Source organism: Pelodiscus sinensis, chromosome 7 (assembly GCF_049634645.1).
Source record: "Pelodiscus sinensis isolate JC-2024 chromosome 7, ASM4963464v1, whole genome shotgun sequence".
Lineage (NCBI taxonomy): Eukaryota > Metazoa > Chordata > Testudines > Trionychidae > Pelodiscus > Pelodiscus sinensis.
The window spans coordinates 14794510-14807495 of NC_134717.1; the positions used below are offsets into that span (position 1 = coordinate 14794510).

Here is a 12986-nt window from a genome sequence, read left to right on the forward strand (position 1 = left end):
CAAGTGCCATAGCAGTGATAAATAATATTTTCTGATACTTAAAGGACAAAATACCATCATATTTTTATTGTTAGAAGGAAATGTAAAAGGTGAAGCCTAATTTTAACAACTTGATATTTGGCTAATTTGTGAGACATGCTGAAAACAAAAACTACAAAGTTGTATTCCCAAGTAATTGTCTGAAAAGCCCAGGTCCAGCAATTGGTTACCATTGCTCTGTTATTATTTCAACTTATAGTTTGATTTTCAGGAACACTGAGCATCTGAGATTGCCGCTGAATGCCTAGCATCTGTGAAAATCTGGCCACTCATGCATCATCTCCAAAACTAAAATGTGTTTGCAAAAAACCACTAAGGATTTGATTTTCAGAGCTGATGAATTTAAGGGGTTAAACAGCAGCAGGGAATCTGAAATTCAAAAATACTCCAATGTCAACAGGAATTGCTGTTATTTTCTAGTCTAACATCCTATACCACAGGACACTCAAACTCTAAAGTATGGATTTTCTTTCTAAAAAAGAATCTAGATTTTAAAATTTCCAGTAATGAAGAACTCATCATATCCACCTTATTTCCAGTTTGAAAACCTCAGTTTCAACAAAGCTTTCACAGAAACAAGAAAGATTTCTGGAGGAAACTTCCCTGGATCCCCAACTTCTTGGCCACTTGAAAAACAAAAACATCTTTGAAATGTCAGAATTTTCCTCAGAAGGGAGATTCCAAAATTTCAAGAAACTAATTATTAAAAAGTGTTCTGCCTCCCCTCGTGTTCATGATCACAAAACATTCTTGTGACTGACTGTAGATACTGAGACAGAAGAAGCTGTTTCAATATTGAATGTATTATATCTATTCTGTAATATAATTTAGCAAGTGGAAATCATGAAAAAAAGAGTTACCACCATGTGATTAGCCAACTCTCTGTCTATGCACCATACAACGTATCATATTATGCAGTTTTGGCTCATTGTGTTCTTCTATTACACCTTCCTGTTGCCTTTCATCTTATGTTTCCATTTTGAGGGGCACCAAATGTCTATGTTGGTACACTGTCTCATACAACAGGCTCAGGGTCTCTGCTGCTATAAATCTTAGTAAGCAGTCTATAAGCCATAGTTTGAAATCACACTGATCTGAGGAAAATCATTTTGCATCTTTACTATTGAACTTTCCTTCAAGTTTGGGCTGATGATTTTTCTTTCCTAGATTAGCTAAATGTTCTCAGAAGGTCCCCTGACTTTGAGGTAGTTTTGACTAGAAAGTCCTCTATAGTCTTCACTGACATGTCAGGGCATGTCTAGACTACATCCCTCTTTCGAAAGAGGGATGTAAATTAGACAAATCAAAATTGCAAATGAAGCCGAGATTTGAATTTCCTGTGCTTCGTTTGCATAATGGCAGCCACGCGTTCTTTCGAAAAAGGGCTTTTTGAAAGTGAAACCGCCGTCTAGACGCAGTTCTTTTTAAAAAAAAAACACCTTTTTCTAAAAATCCTGTACTCCTCAGGGTTTTAAGGCTTTTTGTCCCTGAAATAACTGCGTCTAGACGGTAGTTTCACTTTCGAAAAGCCCAGCTTCATTTGCAATTTCAATCTGTCTAATTTACATCCTCTTTCAAAACAGGGATGTTGTCTAGACATGCCTTCAATGTTCTCGCACTTCTGTAGTTTGGAAGGGCTAGAATAGCACTTACATCTTAACATGCAAAACATCCTCATTCCCTGACTTCTTTGTCTCCTCTCAGTAACTACCAAAACTTGTACTATTTTAAGATTTTTGCATCTTTTGTTACTAATAAAATCAGCCCTGAAGAAAGATGGAGAATGTTGAGGGGATGTTTTTGTTATTTGTCACCAGAGCTGGTGGAAATTGGTCAACGTTTTCCCATACTCTTAACATTTTTGCCTGTTCATTTTGTGTGGTTTTCAAATCCTCTAAATATCATTGCCCATTGAAGATCAGAAAATTCGTACTCCCTAAATACTGCCTCCACCCCAAAACTGTAACATTCACATCCAGATCAGAATTGTTTTATTTTGCACAGTCTCATTTACAAAGGGAGACACTTCTCATTTTCACTTCTGAAGAGTTGATAGAGACACAGCACCTTAATTCTATGTGGATGGGTTCCATTTAAGAACCATAGACAGAGATGATAGAGATGGACGCACATACTTTTATAATAGACCACATACACCAGCACACACACAGCAAGTCAAAATAATATGGGACACAGAGTTTGGTTCCACCATGAGGAGTGGCATTGTGATGAGAGCTGAAGTGAATCATTGATTTGATGGCTGACTCAAAAAATCATGTCATACCTAGATTTTGTTATCCTTTCTTGATAAAGCAATACAAATTTGTTCATATTTAAGAAAACATTTCAACGATATACTGAAATGAAATGTAGAAATGGTTCATCTCCAAAAAAAATTGTCAAATGGAACTTTTTAGGAAAAAAATATCCCTCGTTTTAAGGTTGTGCAAAACTAAACTTTTCAATGCAATTATTTGATGAAGAAAATCACTCAGCTCTAACTGGGATCTACAGAGAATGCTGCAGCAGTCCGGACATTATCTTTGCCACAAAGGACCTCTCAGTATAGCACAAAACACTCCCAATTCCTTTGACCTGTCACTGCAAATAAGTTACATAAAAAACACAACCCCCCCCCCAACATTACTATAGCCAAATTGCCTAAAAAAGTTCATTCAAAATGGGTTCCCAAGAAGTAAAAGTAGATTTATTTGGATCAGATATCAACATATAGATCTATGTAAGCACCTTTTGTAAATATTTGACAGAAACATAACAATAATGATACAAAAACAAAATAGCCTCACCCAAACAAACAAAAAAATTAGAAACTAAGCACAACTCAAATCACCTCAAGAATCAATACTCATCTGAACTCTCTTAATATATGGAGGGCCACACCAGGCCACGGGGTCCTCTGACATCCCATAACTCTCTCAAACTTTAGAGTATTACTTGGTGTGTTTATTTGAAAGAGAGGAGGACTAGTAAATCTTGCTCTCCTAATCATTATGTTCCAGATCACCTTAAAGTATGACTCTAAGGGACATGCTCTGAGGGCAAGAGATGGATGGGTCAGCAGTTAAGAAACCAGCTTAGGACCTGAAGACCCATATTCTAAGTCCTTCCTTTGGCTCAGGGTATGTGGGCAAGTAATTTAGCATCCATGTACCTAAGTACCTCATCTGTAAAATGTAGAAAATAATACTTCCTACCTCAAAGGCAAAAATATATTAAAAGACTCTGAGGCACTCAGATACCATGGTACTGGGAGCCATGTAAGTAACTAAAACAGATGTTGAAGCTGTTCATCCTCACTTTCTACTGCCATCAAACTCTATCCCTTTAAAAATGCACAGAAACGAAATTGCAGTATGAATTCTTATTCACTTACATTTTTTAGTATTTTCATATTTGTTTAGACTCAAACCAAATTTGTTTTTTTCCATTTTTTAACTATATTTATTTAAATATTTATTTGCACATACATATAATTTGAAGAGTCGGACAATGTGGTAGCTTCAAAGGTACACCTTCTAACAATTTCACATGGATACAATGTGGTAAAAGGTCATCCCCATCATATGTTGAAAAAAAGAAAACCGTTCTATAAAATATCATTGATATTTTACAAAATATCATTGATATTTTACAAAATATCAAGGAAAGACAAGAACTTCCAGTCTTTGTGAAGTTGTTATATGGATTATCAGTTTGTGTATTTCATACAAATACATGACAGACACATACCTATTCTACGTAGAAACTAAAACAAGATTATTTGCCTATTTCTAATTAATGTTAGGAGTATGTAGTCAATGCACTCAATGCAGAAAAGATGACCAAGTTAATTTTTAAGAGAGTTTAAAGTGTATACACACTGAAACTAAAAAACTGAAAAATAAATAGAAAATGAAGTACTGTATCTCAAAGCAATACAAGCTTAAACACTAATGCATTATGTAATATATGTTTTGCATATCTAGTTTTCTCTGCTGTGGCTATAAAAGCCTACAGTTACTACATGGTATTTTGGCATGGTTTATTGTTTGCCAACATGAAAATAGATATTTTGATCTGTCTCCTGATCCTTTTGAGTTTTTTATGTCTTATTTGGTCATGGCAAAACTTAAATTGTTTAAATCGGATATTTGACAGAAGGAGGAATGTTCTGGTCTAAATAAGAACCCCAAGGGCTTACTATAACAAATTCTACCTCCACTTAAAAAAAAAAAAAGCGTACACTGCACAGTCAATTGGAAAATTTTTGCTAGTATCTTAAATTCAATGTTCAGTATTAAAATGTTAGGCTCAACAGCTACAAAAAAGAACATTAGTGTCTGCTGTTTCTGAATGAACGTCCCTTTCTTATAATTTAAATGATCTTTCATTTTTAGTCTACATATGTAAAAGATGAAATCCTAGAAGCTTTTTTTACTTTGAAAAACACTTACACTCAGCAACACTGAATATTACTGCATAGATTCTTGTATACCAAAATCCCCAGGAAAGACCTAAGGACAAATCCCCTTGCTAAATCAATGGTCTGAATCAGAGATCCCTAGCAGACATAGTGACATAAATCCATTTCACTTCATAAATGCTCCTGCTAAAAATGTTTCTATGTACTAAACAAAAGCTAGCTTTTACACTCTTCCAGATGTAGATCTGGTGATCTGAAAAATGGGATTTGTTTCGCCAAAAGGGAACATTCCTGTTTTGACACATGCTCAATTCCAACTCTTTCTATGCCAAACGTATGGAAATAAAGGGCTGTTTGGAACAAAAATATTCCCTCTCTGAAGCATATAATAGTTTATGCACAACAGCTACTATGCCTATGGAGCAGCTCTGTTAAAGGGACATAGTTTATATAATGGGCACCGGAGCACCCATGGGGATACTTAGTGGGTGTGCAGGACCCACCCAGCAGCTTCCCTCCCCTCCTGTGCCTTTCACCCTCTGGTGGCCCTGCTGATTTACTCCTCCACTGCTCTCCTGGCACTTCCAGAGTGCCACGAACAGATGACTTGTGGCATTCAGGGAGCTTCAGGATGGTGCGGGAGGAGAGACGAGAAAACGCACTTGGGGAAGGAAACAGGGGGGAGGCAGGAAGAAGTGGGGACTTGAGGAAAGGCTGAAGCCTGAGATGGGCTAAAAGGGCAGGTGGCACCTATGATTCCTATCCATAGGGGAAGTCTTATCTGCTAAGGCCACAAAACAAATGAAACTTGTATTTTATAAATACATTAAAAGCAAGAGGAAGATCAAGGACAGGGTAGGCCCACTGCTTAGTGAGGAGGGAGAAGCAGTAGCAGGAAACTTGGAAATGGTGGAGATGCTCAATGACTTCTTTGTTTCGGTCTTCACCAAGAAGTCTGGAGGTGTGCCTAACGTAGTGAATACAAGCAGAGAGAGGGTAAGTTTAGAAGATAGGATACACAAAGAACAAGTTAAAAATCACTTAGGAAAGTTAGATGTCAGCAAGTCACCAGGTCCTGATGAAATGCATCCCAGGATACTCAAGGAGCTGATAGAGGAGGTATCTGAGCCTTTAGCTATGATCTTTGAAAAATCATGGCAGACAGGGGAGATTCCAGAAGACTGAAAAAGGGCAAATATTGTGCCCATCTATAAAAAGGGGAATAAGAACAACCCAGGAAACTACAGACCGGTCAGTTTAACGTCTGTCCCAGGGAAGATAATGGGGCAGGTAATTAAGGAAATCATATGCAAACACTTGGAAGATAATAAAGTGATAGGGAATAGCCAGCATGGGTTTGTGAAGAACAAGTCATGCCAAACTAATCTGATAGCGTTCTTTGATAGGATAACGAGCCTTGTGGATAAGGGAGAAGCGGTGGATGTCATATACCTAGACTTTAGTAAGGCATTTGATACGGTCTCGCATGATATTCTTATTGATAAACTAGGCAAATATAACTTAGATAGGGCCACGATAAGGTGGGTGCATAATTGGCTGGATAACCGTAGTCAGAGAGTTGTTGTTAACAGTGCTAAATCCTGCTGGAAAGGGATAACAAGTGGAGTTCCGCAAGGGTCTCTTTTGGGACCCGTACTGTTCAATATCTTCATTAATGATGTAGATATTGGGATAGAGAGTACGCTTATTAAGTTTGCAGATGATACCAAACTGGGTAGGGTTGCAACTTCTTTGGAGGATAGGAACATAATTCAAAATGACCTTAGCAAGTTAGAGAAATGGTCAGAGGTAAACAGGATGAGGTTTAATAATGAGAAATGCAAAGTGCTCCACTTAGGAAGGAACAATCAGTTCCATACATACAAGATGGGAAACGACTGTCTAGGAAGGAGCATGGCGGAGAGGGATCTAGGGGTCATAGTGGACCACAAGTTGAATATGAGTCAACAGTGTGATGCTGTTGCAAAAAAAGCAAATATGATTCTAGGTTGTATCAACAGGTGTGTTGTAAGCAAAACTCGTGAAGTCATTCTGCCGCTCTACTCTGCACTAGTTAGGCCTCACCTGGAGTACTGTGTCCAGTTCTGGGCGCCACATTTCAAGAAAGATGTGGAGAAATTGGAAAGGGTACAGAGAAGAGCGACAAGAATGATTAAAGGTTTAGAGAACATGACCTACGAAGCCAGGCTTCATGAACTGGGCTTGTTTAGTTTGGAAAAAAGAAGATTAAGGGGGGACATGATAGCGGTTTTCAAATATCTAAAAGGGTGTCACAAGGAGGAAGGCGAAAATTTGTTCCTCTTGGTTTCTGCGGACAGGACAAGGAGTAATGGGCTTAAAGTGCAGCAGGGGAGGTTTAGATTGGACATTAGGAAAAAATTCCTAACTGTCAGGGTGGTCAAATATTGGAATAAATTGCCAAGGGAGGTGGTGGAATCTCCCTCTCCGGAGATATTTAAGAACAGGTTAGATAGACATCTGTCAGGGATGGTGTAGACGGAGCTTGGTCCTGCCTTGAGGGTGGGGAGCTGGACTCGATGACCTCTTGAGGTCCCTTCCAGTCCTATTATTCTATGATTCATGTTGGCCTTACTTGAATCATCATTTTTCTTGTTCATGAGGCAGACATATTGGACTTCTTGCCTTCAAATAGCCCAAGCAGTGGTGGATATAGTGCAGGGTGAGAGGGGGCAGCTGCCCCGGGCCCCGCACTTCAATAGGCACCGCGCCATGGGCCCCGCAAAACTCTCATCCGCCCCTGAGCCCAAGTGACATACAGAAAATAGGAGAGAAAAGAACAGTCATTTCCTCAATAATAAGTTAAACCTTTTTGCAATGGAATTCTTCATAATCTCAGAGAAAATCAAGTCCAGAGAGTATTGGCAACCAGCCCTTAACCAAGAATATGTATTTGATATAATGACTGTATCCCAGATATAGGAGTAGCTAATGGAGGATCACTAACAACGTGCAGAAACCCAAATCTTCCCTACAGCCAGATGTCCAGCATTTGGACCTGGGAGGGTAAGCAGACTGAGTCTGTGCAGAATTCTAAATGTAAAAATCATTCTGATAGGAAAATTTCATACATTTAAGCATATAATCCTCTAGAAGTAGTAGTTTCACTTTAAATCATTGGTAAAGTAATCTACTATTCTTTAACTATTATGACCAAGATGTACAATATCTGATAAAATATGAAGAATTATATTTTTATTATATATATATTACTATCAAGAAAAAAAAAGATATGACTGACAGAAAGCTACTTTTTGCTGAAGTCATGTGACAGGTTCCCTCCCCCTGTTCCCTTCCCCAGGATGCCACCTGGAACATGGGAATCTTACTTTAATTTGACCAACATAGCTTCTAGCCTAGATTGTCTCACACACTGTGCTGCTGTGACAAGCTGCAGACTTGCTCCGGGTCATACACTGACTGCCACTAGAATTCACACAGGTACACCCAGCTGCAGGTTCTCTGACCAGCCACTACATGTGAAACAACAATAGAGAGGCAACAGTCAAAATAAGCCATCTCTTTCCAGACTAGAACATTAGAGCATTACATCTTACCCTGGTCAAAAATGCAACCAGTATGAATTTGCTGTCCAGTTTGTCCCCTTCCCCCTCCCCCCCCCCCCCCCCCCCCAGTATGGAGAAGAGTATGCATCAATCCCTCTGAGCTAAAATTTCCACATACTTCACTCCAAACACACTGACTGGTTCAGATAAAGCAAATTTATCAAGTTTAGCAAGTTTATTATTGAACAAGTTTAACTACAAAAGATGATTTTAAGAGATAAGTGATAAACAGATAAAAGCAGATTACCTAGCAAACAAAAACACAACCTAAAATTGATACACTAGATTGGATATGAATAGCAAATTCTCACCCTAACCAATGGTACAGGCAGACTCAGATTCTTAAGGCACAAACTGAATTAACTTTACAGCTTAGTTTCTCATATCTTCATACACAGGCTAGAAATTTCTTTAGGCTGGGTCCAGTACTTTCCCCGTTCAGTTCCCCTCCCCCCTTAGATGTTTAACTACACCCCTCTGTCGGCAGAGGGATGTAAATTAGACCTTTTGAAAGTGTAAATGAAGCGGGGATTTAAATATCCTGCGCTTCATTTGCATAATTGTGTCATGGTGCTGTTTCGAACAAATGCCATTCCAAAACTGAAACCGCGGTTTAGATGCGGGTTTTTTTACAATGGGATGCTTTTTCAAAAGATCCTATAGTCCTCTCGTATGGGGAAATGAAGAACAGATGTCACTCTGCCTTATATAGTTTGAGCACATGGCAGGAACCATTTATTTAAAATCTTGCTTCCAAGACTGGTTTGTGGAAAAATACTGATATCCCAAGATGAAGTCCGGGGACATGTGATCTTGCCATATGTCCTTGCAGAGTCATAGTAACTATTTACAGACTGGTCAAAACACCAATTATTCCACAGTCTTTGATAATCGGCCATCAGCCCCGTCTGCCTTCTTCATTGTTGCATGTGAAAGGCTGGCTGTGGGTGTTTTCCAGAGTAAATCAATTTGAAATACAGAGCTTTAGTCAATATTTATAACTTCAGATACAATAATACATGCATACAAATAGAATAATCAAATTCAGCAAATCATTTTTTCAATGACATCTCATGACTTGTATGAAATGCATCTGAATTATGATTATTAGTCTTTACAGTCCCACCAAACTCTTTGTTGTTTCTTCATCATAATTATGGCAGTCATATCATACTAATATTACTATGACAAATACAGTGCACAGTGTCACAAGCCAATTCATAAAACATCCCATCAATAGCATGATCATTCTATAATTGACTTGTATTTGGCTAAAGGGGCCTATTAGAAAAGCATCCACTCTCCACTCTTGATTTGAACACCTGAAGAGATGGAAAATTGACAATTTCCCTTGGGAGCTAGTTCCTATGGTTCATCACCATAACAAACTGTGTCTTTCTTGAATTTGACTAGCTTCAGCATCTAGCTAGCAGTTCTTGTCATGCTTTTCTACTTTAGATTAAACAGTCCTTCAGTCCCCAGTATTTTCTCCCCAGGAAAGTATTTACACTGTTATCATGTCACACCTCAACTTTCTTTTTTGATAAAACTGAACCGATTGCGCTCTCACATACTTTAAGGCATTTTCCTCACCCCTGAAATTATTTTTGTAGCTCTTTTCTATACCCACTCCAATTTTTCAATGCCCCTTTTAAATGGTGGACACTGTTCCCGTGTTTATAGAGCCAAAGATTACATTGGCCCTTTTTGCCACATCACAACTGGGGGCTCATGTTAAATTGCTTGTCCACAATGGACAAGGAAACCCTATTCAGAGTCACTGCTTTCCGGGATACATTTCCCCATGCTATAGAAACGGCTTATATTCCTTGTTCCCAGCTGCAAAACTACATTTAGCTGTATTGCAATGCATTTTGCACAAGATTGCACACTTTACCAAACAATGCACACTCTGTGTGATTGTCCTGTCCTCCTCATAAGTATTTATCATTCAGCCAATCTTTGTGTCATCCTCAAATTTTACCAGCAGTGATTTTATATTTACCTGCAGGTCACTAATAAAAACATTGAACACCACCGGGCCTAGTGCCAATGTTACTCTTGATTTGAGAGGTATGTATACCCCCAGCATGTGATTAAACTAATTTCAAGAATGTTTTGTATATACAGACACCCTGAATTAATGAAATAGAACACCATATAGTTAAGCATTAATTTGAAGACAGGTTTTTAGAAGCAAGGTCATAATTATGAGCAGTTTATGCTAATCAGAATGGGAGGAGAGGAAAAAAGTAAACAAATTGAAAACTTTGATGGAGGGAAGCCTGGAGTCTAGATGTCTTTGATAATAAAAGTGTATTGAAAATCAAGAAGAGTACTGATTTAATATGGGGTCATTATGACTTATGTGTTCTGCAGAGGTTAGTTATAAAGAGAGTCCTGTGTGGATACAAATTTTGTATCTGCAAAAATGAGCCACAAATATCCCCATCCACACATGTGGATACTCATGGATATAAAGTAGATACCCTAGGATTTTTAAGGCTCTAGTTATAAAAGGTTAGCTAAAAAGTATATTTGGAGCAATCCTCTGAAGCCATCTTGAGAGCAGTTTCTCCTGACACCTTCTCCCCCCACCCTCCCCGACCCAGTGGGCAATTGGACACTGCAAACCTCTGTGAATTACTCAGTAGCATTCCAGATGTTAGGTAAATATCTGGGATATTCTAAACTTCTTGCTTATATATGAATGTGCTTAAATCTAATACATTGTACTGCTAGAGCATGCTTATTTGCATTTAATTCTTGATCACGTGGAACTTCTATGCTACTATTGATTCATTTTTGACAGTGAAATGGTTAATTTGTCCCGTAATGGGTTCTGAAAGCCCCAGCTAACACCAATTCCTGTAGAACCCCATTAGAAGCATCCCCAATCCATTATGATTCCCCATTGACAATTTCTTTTTGGAATTTTACTAAGGGTGCATCCATACTGCAGCATTTTTCTGGAAAAACTATACTAACGTCCACACTGCTATTGCAGAAAGTTGAAAGAATGAGGGGTTTTCTGATGGCAGTAAACCTCTTTCTATGAGGAAGAAGCCTTTTTCCTGAAAAAGCTTTTTCACAAAAAGTAGATGCGGGAGAGAGAGGATTTTTTTGAAAGAAAAGGCCTCCAGGAAATAACACAGGTGCCCTGGTGGCCACTCCATCCAAACTCTACTGTTCCTGTCTCCTGCTAGCTCTTAAAGCTGCATGCACCTGGGACAAGCCTTGTGGCAGGAATCCAAGCCTGGTAGCTGCACCTCACCGTGCAGCTCTGACTGCCACCCACTTGTGGACCCATGGCTCAGCCTCAAGCCCCCCCGAGATCCTTCCTATCCCTCACAGGGAGCATCACCAGGGCTCCCAGAACCCAGCCAGGGGCACCAAATGGTGTCTACCCTCCTGGTACAGGGCGGAGATCCTGTCCCTTCTCGAGCTGTGGGGGGAGGAGGAGATCCTGTAGGATCTCCGCTCCCGGTGAAGAAACACTGACATACAGCTGGATGGCCGAGGCTCTGACCAAGAGGGGACACCCCCACAGGACATTAGAACAGGTGCGAAGGAAGGTTAAAGATCTCTGCCAGGGCTACACCAGGGCCACGCCAGGGCCAGGGAATGTAGCTCTCATTCCGGGGCAGAACTGCACTACTGCCCCTACTACCAGTTCCTGGGGGAGGAGGAGGTGAAGCTCTTTCCCCACCCTTGGTGGTGGATTTGGGGCTACAGATGCCTGTCATTGCCCACCCGAAGCTCCCTGCCAAAGAGGAGGAGGAGGATTAGCTGCATGAGGAGGAGGAGGACATGGCCAGCACGGTCACCCTGACCCTGGAGCCGGTACCCCAGGCTCTGGATGTCTCACAGCCATCCTCTGAGGGCAGGGAGGGATCATCAGGTGAGTGCTCTCAGTTTTCCACACACACAGGGCAGGGGAGGTGGGCACAGAGGGAATGGGGTGCAATCATTGCTCAGCGTGGTTGGCCTGGACATAGTGCTGCAATCTGTGTAGCACCAGTCTGTGCCACGCGGCTTTAGAAGGCAGCCCCGGAGCATTCCCAGGCTCCTGCTCTCAGGCTCAGGGGAGGCCTCACATACATCTGACCCGGGGGGCGGGGGAGGGAAGAGGGAGATGCCTTCCCACCACCAGCCACCGCTGGAAGCAGGTTGGGCACAAGGCCGCACACATGACTTCACACAGACTGAGGGGTGCCACACACAGCACATGGGCATGCCTGCCTGTGCGAGGTAACACCTGCTCCCATGGACAGAGCTGCCAGATGCAGGTGTGTGTGCAAGCCCCATGGAAGGCCAGGCTGCTCCAGGCCCGCCTCCCACCCATGGGATCCCATTGTGGCCAGACACTTCCCTTGCCTGCATGTCTGTGGGATGGTGAGGGAAGTGGGACGCATGGTCCCCCGGGCACCTCAGGGCCCATGTGAGGCAGGGCCCACTGTGCAGGTCACACATGGCCTTGCTCTCAGGACCTCCCCATCCTTTGGCCTGAAGACTGTTGATCACAGAGGAAGGCACAGCCTCAGGGACAGTGTCTGCATGGACGACTGACCACCTCTCCCTCTTTATTCTCCATAGCCAGACCAGCCATCACTGAGGGGTGATCCATGCCATCAGAGGCAGCCATCCAACCCCAGGGGAGCCACAAATGCAGAAGAGTCCAGGAGGACCTCATGAGACAGCACGTGGGCGTCCTGCATGACATGCAGCCACCCCTGGCCCAGAAGGTCCAGGATGACTCCAAGTGGTGTAACTGCATATGGGACCAGTTTGTGTAGCAGGGCAAAAACATGTATGCCACCATGTGGGAAACGATGTCCCACCCAGTTTCTGTCCTTGCTCTGCTCCCCACACTCCTGCATCCCTTGCTGTGCCCATGCCCCATCCCTCTTCCCCCCAAG

At 41.3% G+C, this 12986-nt stretch overlaps 1 protein-coding gene across 3 annotated transcripts in view; it reads right to left on the bottom strand.

Annotated features, from left to right (window-relative positions):
• The window catches only part of DPP10 (dipeptidyl peptidase like 10), a 460866-nt gene that overhangs the window by 426663 nt on the left and 21217 nt on the right, over window positions 1–12986 (bottom strand). The window lies entirely within an intron of this gene.